The following is a 10537-nucleotide window of genomic DNA, read 5'->3' as shown; positions in this document are numbered from 1 at the left end:
TCACATTTATTCCCACATTTGCACTAAAAACGCATTGAAAGCAAATCCAGAGCGAAGAGAAGTTACAGAAACATTTACCTAATATGTTAAATAAGTTTGATTGATTGCAAGTTAATTAAGTCTAATTAAAGTAAATTTGATTTAACTAAAAGAATTTAAGGCAGCAAGAATAGATTTCACAGTGTAGTAAAATAATAAATAGTACGAAATAACAAAATACAATAACAAATATATATATATTTACTTGTACAACAGGTCATTGAATGAAAACCGAATAGAGTGGAATACAATTGTACATTTATTATTATTATTATTATTATTATTATTATTATTATTATTATTATTATTATTATTGTTATTGTTGTTATTATTATTATTATTATTATTATTATTATTATTATTATTATTATCATTATCATTATCTTTATTGTTATCATTATTATTATTATCATTATTATTATTATCATTATTATTGTTATTATTGTTATTATATTATTATTATCATTATCATTATTATTATTATCATTATCATTATTGTTGTGGTTGTTGTTATTAATATTATTATCATTATTATTGTGGTTGTTGTTATTAATATTATTATCATTATTGTTGTTGTTGTTGTTGTTATTATTGTTGTTGTTGTTGTTATTATCATCATTATTATTATTATTATCATTATTGTTATTATTATTATTATTATTATTATTATTATCATCATTATTATTGTTATTATTATGATCATTATTATTATAATAATTATTATTATTATTGTTATTATTATTATCATCATCATCATTATTATTATTATTATCATTATTAATATTATTATTATTGTTATTATTAATATTATCATTATAGTTATTATTATTATTATTATTAATAATAATATCAACATTATTATTATTATTATTGTTATTATCATTATTATTATTTTATCATTATTATTATCATTATTATTATTATTAGCATTATTAGCATTATCATTATTATCATTATTATTATTGTTATTATTGTTATTATTATTATCATTATCATTATTATTATTATTATTATTATTATTATCATTATTATTATTTTTATCATTATTATTATCATTATTATCATTATTATCATTATTATTATTATCATTAGCATTATTATCATTATTATTATTATTATTGTTGTTATTATCATTATTATTATTATTATTATTATTATTATTATTATTATTATTATTATTATTATTATTATTAGCATTATTATTATTATTATCATTGTTGTTATTATTATTATTATTATTATTATTATTATTATTATTAGCATTATTATTATTATTATTATTATTATTATTAGCATTATTATCATTATTATTATTATTATTGTTGTTATTATCATTATTATTATTATTATTATTATTATTATTATTATTATTATTAGCATTATTATTATTATTATTATTATTATTATTATTAGCATTATTATTATTATTATCATTGTTGTTATTATTATTATTATTATTATTATTATTATATTAATGTGACTATATTCAGCCTGGAGTGTCATAATGCTTAAATAAACATTCAGATACACTATATATAATGTACTCTAAGAAATCTTCTCGCATTTATTCCCACATTTGCATTAAAAACCACATCCATACGTGTTCAGCAGGAATGTAAAGTGATAATGTGTGGAACTGAGAGCAGGCCATGCTCAAATAATCCTGTTGAAAAATGAATAAATGAAGCTGTACAAATTGAAGTCGGCGAGGATTTTTTATTTTTTTTCCACCGACAATAATAATCATCATTATTATTTTTATTATGAGCGCTGGCAGAAATGCGGTGGGAGGGCGAAGAGGAGTTTTGGAGTAAATGAGAGCGCTTCATTAAGGCTGTAATCTGCAGGCCCGCCAGATCAGCTCTGTAATAAGCACAGAAAAAAAAAATAATCTGCTTTATTGATAGGCATATGTAGGTTCGAGAGCTCCGGCTGCCAGGTACTTATCTTTTTTAGCCCATGTGGCGCCTCATAGGAGGATATAATACTTTGTGACTTTCTCCTCAGGCTAAAAGTTCTTCAAATTCATTATTTGCTATTTCTCACTGATACGTTTTTACCCTCCGAAAAAAATGTAATATGATGGCAGACAATCTGTGCCAGCGGTTCACTCCAAAATGAACAAAAACATGATGTCAGCTGACAGGAGATTTGGCCAATATGCATATTTTAGTTTTATTTAATATATATTTCACACTTCAGTTTGAAAGGGGGATGTTTTTAATATGCAAACATGGTAATGTTATTTCAATAAAAGACTTCTTTTGAAAATCACCCTAAATGAAATCTAGGACGCTGTTAAATGCTGCAGTTATTATGCTTTATTTGCTGAGAGGTTTTATTACGTTTTATTTGAGTTGTTTTTGTTAATTTTATCAGTTTATTTCCCTCAAATATGCCTATAGTTGTAGTTATTTTATAAATTATGTAAAAACTAAAAGAGCGTGATTATTTTATTCTTGCCCGTTTTAAAAATTGGTTAAAACTGTTTATTTTTAGCTGTTTTTGCCTGTTTAATCTGTTTATTTTGTGATCTTGGTTCTTTTATTTAAGTTGTTTTGAAGTATTTGATATACCAATAGCCAAATTACCATTGGATAACACACTCTAAGAAATGCTGGGTTATTTAAACTCAAATTGGGTAACATACGGACAAATCCAAACATTGGGGGTAAATTGGGTCCGCTAAATTTAATTCAGAAAATTAACCCAACAGTTGACAGTTGATTTAGTTTGTATTAAACACAGAATTAGATTGAAATAACCCAGCTTTTTTTTAAATGCATAGTTATTGTAGTGTATATTTCCATTCAATATGCATATTTCTTTAATTCTTTAAAAGTCTGCTGGTTTATCATATATATATATAATTTTTTTATTATTATTTTTATTATTATTTTTTTTTGAATGGAGGATGTTTTTATTATTATTATTATTGTTTTAAAACTGTAATGTTATTTCAAAAGACATTATTTCTATATATTAATTTTTTTTTTATCTAAATTAAAACTAGGACAGTGTTTAATTTTGCAATTATATTGATTTTGTGTTAACAGACATTTATAGTATTAATTATTTATCTGTTCATTTTTATTTATTTGTTATTTTTTAATGAATTTTGCTACAGCTAATAAATATCCCAGTTTTATTTTGGGTCAGCATGTTCGCAGCATTTTATTTATGTTGACATAGAAATGATTAGTTTTGTATTTTACATTTTTTTAAGGTATTACACAATATATTTATTTAGTTTTAATACAGCAAATAAATATTGCTATATTATTTTATTTGCATTTAGCAAAATAACATTTGCTCTTCAATATTTGGACTCTCAGTAGTGATTATTAAAGGACACTGAACTGAGCTAAACTGAACTGAACTTAAACACTACAAACTGAACTACACTGTTCCTATTTACTGTGACCTACTATGAAGCTGCCTTGACACAATCTACATTGTATAAGCGCTATACAAATAAAGGTGAATTGAATTGAATTGAAAAGTAGTGCATTTTTTTTGTTAACAGACATTATTAGTTTATATTGCTGTTTTGCAGTAGTGTTATTATACTACAATTTATTTCTTTGGTCTTTATTTATTTACTTATTTGGTCTTATTTATTTATTTAATGCTTTTTTGTTGTTGTTGTTGTTGACGTTATTATTAATATTATTATTTGCATTTAGCAAAATAGCATTTGGGTCAGCATGCACAGTGCATTTTTTTATGTAAACAGACAATAATTTTTGTATTGTTTATTTCTAATTGTTATAAACTATTTTTTGCCTAATTTTTTTTTGTGAATGCATTTTATTACAAATAACCAGTATTGCCATATTATTCTTATTTGCATTTAGCAAAATTGCGTTTGGGTCTGCATGCACAGTGCATTCTTTTATTTTTTATTTGTTAACAGACATTATTGGTTTTTGTTTTATTTACTTGGGATTGTTATTAAAGAAATGTCTTATTTTTATTTTTGAATGCTTTTTATTACAACTAACGAATATCGCCATATTAATCTTAGTTGCATTTTGCAAAATTGCATTTGGGTCTTCATGCACAATTCAATTCACCTTTATTTGCATTTTTTATTTATGATATTTTTTATTATTAATTTTAAGACATTATTAGTTTCAGTGTTTTTTATTTTATTTTTATTTGGTCTGATTTATTCATTTATTTGTTTTTAATGCATTTTATTAAAGCTAATAAATATTGCCATATTATTCTTATTTAGCAAAATTTATTACAGCTAATTTATTGCCATAGTAATCTTATTCGCATTTAACAAAATAGCATTTGGGTCAGCATATTTGGTGCATTTTTTTCTATATGTTAACAGATGTTATTAGCTTTTATATTGCTTTTTGTTTTGCTGTATTGTTATTATACAATAATTAATTTATTTGGTCTTTATTTATTTATGCATTTTATTACAGATAGCAAATATTGCCATATTATTCTTATTTGCGTTTAGCAAAATTGCATTTGTGTCACCATGCACAGTGCTTTCTTTTATTTTTATTTATGTTAGCAGACATTATTAGTTTTTGTGTTGTTTTTTTTCGTTCTTTTTTTTGCAGTACTGTTATTATAAATGTTTTATTTGCTCTTATTTTTATTTATTTATTGTTAATGCATTTTATTACAGCTAATTCATCGCCATATTAATCTTATTTGCATTTAGCAAAATAACATTTGGGTCAGAATGCACAGTGCATTTTTTTCTATTTGTTAACAGACATTATTAGTTTTTATATTGTTTTTGTTTTTTTGTTTTTTTTTGCATTATACAACAATTTATTTATTCGGTCTTTATTTGTTTATTTATTTATTTATTGATGCTTTTTTTATTCATATTGATGCTTTTTTTATTTATTCTGTCTTTATTAGTATATTTATTTATTTATTGATGTATTTTTAATTCATATTCAAATAACAAATATTGCCATATTGTTCTTATTTGCATTTAGCAGAATTGTGTTTGTGTCAGCATGCACAGTGCATTTTTTTCTTTAATAACAGACATTATTAGTTTTTATAATGTTTGTTCTCTATAATTAAGCGTTTTTTTGTTTGTTTGTTTGTTTGTTTGTTTGTTTATTTTTTGAATGCATTTTATTAACAATAATACAATTAGATAACAATATTGCCATATTAATCTTATTTGCATTTAACAAAATTGCGTTTGGGTCAGCGTGCACAGTGCATTCTTTTATCTTTATTTGTTATAAGACACTATTAGTTTTTGTATTGTTTATTTATAATTGTCATACTTTATTTTGCCTTATTTTTATTTATTGAATGCATTTTACTACAGCAAAAACATATCGCCATATTAATCTTATTTGCATTTAGCAAAATAACATTTGGGTCAGAATGCACAGTGCATTTTTTTCTATTTGTTAACAGACATTATTAGTTTTTATATTGTTTTTTTTTTTTTTTTTTTTCATTATACAACAATTTATTTATTCGGTCTTTATTTGTTTATTTATTTATTTATTGATGCTTTTTTTATTCATATTGATGCTTTTTTTATTTATTCTGTCTTTATTAGTTTATTTATTTATTTATTGATGTATTTTTAATTCATATTCAAATAACAAATATTGCCATATTGTTCTTATTTGCATTTAGCAGAATTGTGTTTGTGTGAGCATGCACAGTGCATTTTTTTCTTTAATAACAGACATTATTAGTTTTTATGTTTGTTCTCTATAATTAAGCGTTTTTTTTGTTTGTTTGTTTGTTTGTTTTTTTTCTTTTATTTTTTGAATGCATTTTATTAACAATAATACAATTAGATAACAATATTGCCATATTAATCTTATTTGCATTTAACAAAATTGCATTTGGGTCAGCATGCACAGTGCATTCTTTTATCTTTATTTGCTATAAGACACTTAGTTTTTGTATTTTTTATTTATAATTGTCATACATTATTTTGCCTTATTTTTATTTATTGAATGCATTTTATTACAGCAAAAACATATTGCCATATTAATCTTATTTGCATTTAGTAAAATTGCGTTTGCGTCAGCACATGCATGATGCATTTCTCATGTCTCAATCCACTGCTGAATGTGTCTCTCTCTGCAAAAGCACACACACACACACACACACACACACACAAACCTGCATGTCAATCTATTTATTTATTTATTTATTTTTTCCCTCCCGCAGATGTGTCTGTGGGCGAGGATGAACGGCCGGTTTGTTTGGCGCCGGAGTGTCACCATCTCACCGTGAGTGTGTGTCTCTTTCTCATTTCCATCGTGTGATTGTGTGTGTCCTGCAGGCGGCTCTCATTGTGCGCAACACACCTCGACACAAACTTCTCTTTTAAGTGCAGAGTTCAGACTTCAGAGACGTGCGCTGTTTATGTGAGTGTAGATCTCATTTCTGCCGGTGACCCAGGGCACAGCGACACCCAGCAGTTCTGAAGACGCCGATTTGACACGTCCAGATGTTGCGCTAAAGGTGCAAGGCCTGATAATTTTGGGGCTTTTTTTTGCACCTCCTCCAAGCAAGGAAGGAAATGTGGCCGAGATTACAGGTAATACAGTCCATTGCCCCCATAAACATGCTTGACACAAGGCCCCGGTGATGGAGCGATTGCTCCGGGAGACACTTTTTCACACTTTAATTTGCCTTAAATGAGCTGCAGAAGTGTGTGAGGGCTTCCAGAGACTGTAAAACACCTCTGTAGACCAGAATGACAGGGAATTACATCATTCCTGACATTGCTTTAAGAAACTTCATCTTTTGAGCAAAGCGTTTCATTTGGGATATATCACTGTCATTCCTGTGCAGTTCGTAAACACGCTGTAAAAGTGCTGGATTCCACACGGTCGATTTGTGTTGAGACAACATGAAGGAATTAAGTTAACTTAGTAGTTTTTAACACATTTAAGTGGATTGAATATACAATAATTAAGTTGTCCCCCCTAAAAAAACCTCAAGATTTGTTTTTCAGCTCATTTTTAAATAATTACGGTGGTCGGGTAGTGCAAAATAACATTACAAACTGTGAAACACTGTTATGAAGCTCGAGAAAAATTTACATTTTGCAAAAAACATTTTTACCAATCATAAGACACAATTATATACGCAAAACGATTTTACCAAGGACGAAACAAATTTACATTTCAGAAAAAAAATGAACAAGACGCAAAACACTTTTAACAGTCCCGAAACAAATTTACAACTACAGATTCTTTACGGAAAAGTAATGTACCACAAACCGGAAGTGACGCAGAATGTACCACACACCGGAAGAGACGCAGAATCTACCACAAACCGGAAGTGACGCAGAATGTACCACACACCGGAAGTGACGCAGAATGTACCACACACCGGAAGTGACGCAGAATGTACCACACACCGGAAGTGACGCAGAATGTACCACACACCGGAAGTGACGCAGAATGTACCACAAACCGAAAGTGACGCAGAATGTACCACACACTGGAAGTGATGCAGAATGTACCGCACACCGGAAGAGACGCAGAATGTACCGCACACCGGAAGTGACGCAGAATGTACCACACAACGGAAGTGACGCAGAATGTACCACACACCGGAAGAGACGCAGAATGTACCACACAACGGAAGAGACGCAGAATGTACCACGCACTGGAAGAGACGCAGAACGTACCACGCACTGGAAGAGACGCAGAACGTACCACGCACCGGAAGAGACGCAGAACGTACCACGCACCGGAAGAGACGCAGAACGTACCACGCACCGGAAGAGACGCAGAATGTACCACGCTCCGTAAGTGACGCAGAATGTACCGAGCACCGGAAGTGACGCAGATTGTACCACACACCGGAAAAGACGCAGAATGTACCACGCACCGGAAGTGACGCAGAATGGTACCGCACACCGGAAGTGACGCAGAATGTACCACGCACCGGAAGTGACGCAGAATGGTACCGCACACCGGAAGTGACGCAGAATGTACCGCGCACCGGAAGTGACGCAGAATGTACCACGCACCGGAAGTGACGCAGAATGTACCACACACCGGAAGTGATGCAAAATGTACCACACACCGGAAGAGACGCAGAACGTACCACGCACCGGAAGAGACGCAGAACGTACCACGCACCGGAAGAGACGCAGAACGTACCACGCACCGGAAGAGACGCAGAACGTACCACGCACCGGAAGAGACGCAGAACGTACCACGCACCGGAAGTGACGCAGATTGTACCACACACCAGAAAAGACGCAGAATGTACCACGCACCGGAAGTGACGCAGAATGGTACCGCACACCGGAAGTGACGCAGAATGTACCGCACACCGGAAGTGACGCAGAATGTACCACGTACCGGAAAAGACGCAGAATGTACCGCGCACCGGAAGTGACGCAGAATGTACCACGCACCGGAAGTGACGCAGAATGTACCACGTACCGGAAGTGACGCAGAATGTACCACGCACCGGAAGTGACGCAGAATGTACCACGCACCGGAAGTGACGCAGAATGTACCACACACTGGAAGTGACGCAGAATGTACCACACACCGGAAGTGACGCAGAATGTACCACACACCGGAAGTGATGCAGAATGTACCACACACTGGAAGTGACGCAGAATGTACCACACACTGGAAGTGACGCAGAATGTACCACACACTGGAAGTGACGCTGAATGTACCACACACCGGAAGTGATGCAGAATGTACCACACACTGGAAGTGATGCAGAATGTACCACACACTGGAAGTGACGCTGAATGTACCACACACCGGAAGTGATGCAGAATGTACCACACACCGGAAGTGACGCTGAATGTACCACACACCGGAAGTGAGGCAGAATGTACCACACACCGGAAGTGACGCAGAATGTACCACACACCGGAAGACACGCAGAATGTACCACACACCGGAAGACACGCAGAATGTACCACACACCGGAAGACACGCAGAATGTACCACACACCGGAAGTGAGGCAGAATGTACCACACACCGGAAGACACGCAGAATGTACCACACACCGGAAGTGACGCAGAATGTACCACGCACCGGAAGTGACGCAGAATGTACCACGCACCGGAAGTGACGCAGAATGTACCACGCACCGGAAGTGACGCAGAATGTACCACGCACCGGAAGTGACGCAGAATGTACCACGCACCGGAAGTGACGCAGAATGTACCACACACCGGAAGTGACGCTGAATGTACCACACACCGGAAGTGATTCAGAATGTACCACACACCGGAAGTGACGCTGAATGTACCACACACCGGAAGTGACGCAGCATGTACCACACACCGGAAGAGACGCAGAATGTACCACGCACTGGAAGTGACGCAGAATGTACCACGCACCGGAAGAGACGCAGAATGTACCACGCACCAGAAGTGAGGCAGAATGTACCACACACCGGAAGTGATGCAGAATGTACCACACACCGGAAGAGACGCAGAATGTTTTAATTATTAACCCCGAAAAAGCCAAAGCAGAGCAAACACTACCAGATTACTGTTGTGTTAGTGATCAGGAAAAACACTAAACACATGCGGGCATTTCTTCTTTCTTTTTACTGAACACGTCTGCAGTAGCGAAAACAGGAGACTCATTCAAAACAAACAGATGGCCAAACAAAAAGTAACTCAGGGGTATACAAAGAGTGGCTAACACAAAATACACACATTCCTGATATGAGAGTCCCATCTCACACTTAATACACTACAATTACTCTGAGATAAATACAGCACTGCAACATACAAAAGAGAGAGAGAGATAGACTTATAAAGTCACTTACCAGTTTAATAATGATTTGATCAGCTGTAGTTGGAAATGACGCTGTTTTAATCTTCAAAGTGCTTATTATGCGGTCTCTGTTGCCATCTTGTGGATGGACAACAGTAACCGTCTTTGCCCTGCTCAGTGACAGGCTAATGGCCGCAGACACGCTGTCTCTCAGAAATGATAAATATTTCAAAATAGGCACTATCCTTAAATAAACTGCATTGTTGCAGCCTAAACAACTACATTCTCGACTAAAAGAAAACATCAAACATTGTTTTCCAACAGCAGGAATATTTGTCAAACTGTAGAGTGTCCTCTGCTTGTTGCTGTATGTGGGCAGATATATATATATATATATATATATATATATATATATATATATATATATATATATATATATATATATATATATATATATATATATATATATATATATATATATATATATATATATATATATATATATATATATATATATATATATATACTGTATATAATAGTTTAAGTCTTTACCTCCCTGACTCATCCCTCCTTTCTGCTTCATACAAAAAAATCTATCAGAAGGCATGCTTAGTAAGATCACCATCACATTATTTAAACTTTACTTTAGTCGACTAGCAAAACAAGAAAAGGCTGTTATGCCGGTTTAAGAACACATGAGCGGCGCATGACAAGCACGTGCCCCAGTAAATTGGGTCTAGTGACGCCCCTGGTGCGGCTC

The sequence above is a fragment of the Danio aesculapii genome, chromosome 9, assembly GCF_903798145.1.
Source record: "Danio aesculapii chromosome 9, fDanAes4.1, whole genome shotgun sequence".
NCBI lineage: Eukaryota > Metazoa > Chordata > Actinopteri > Cypriniformes > Danionidae > Danio > Danio aesculapii.
The sequence above is the reverse complement of the archived record's forward strand: the minus strand, read 5'-3'. Positions refer to the sequence as shown.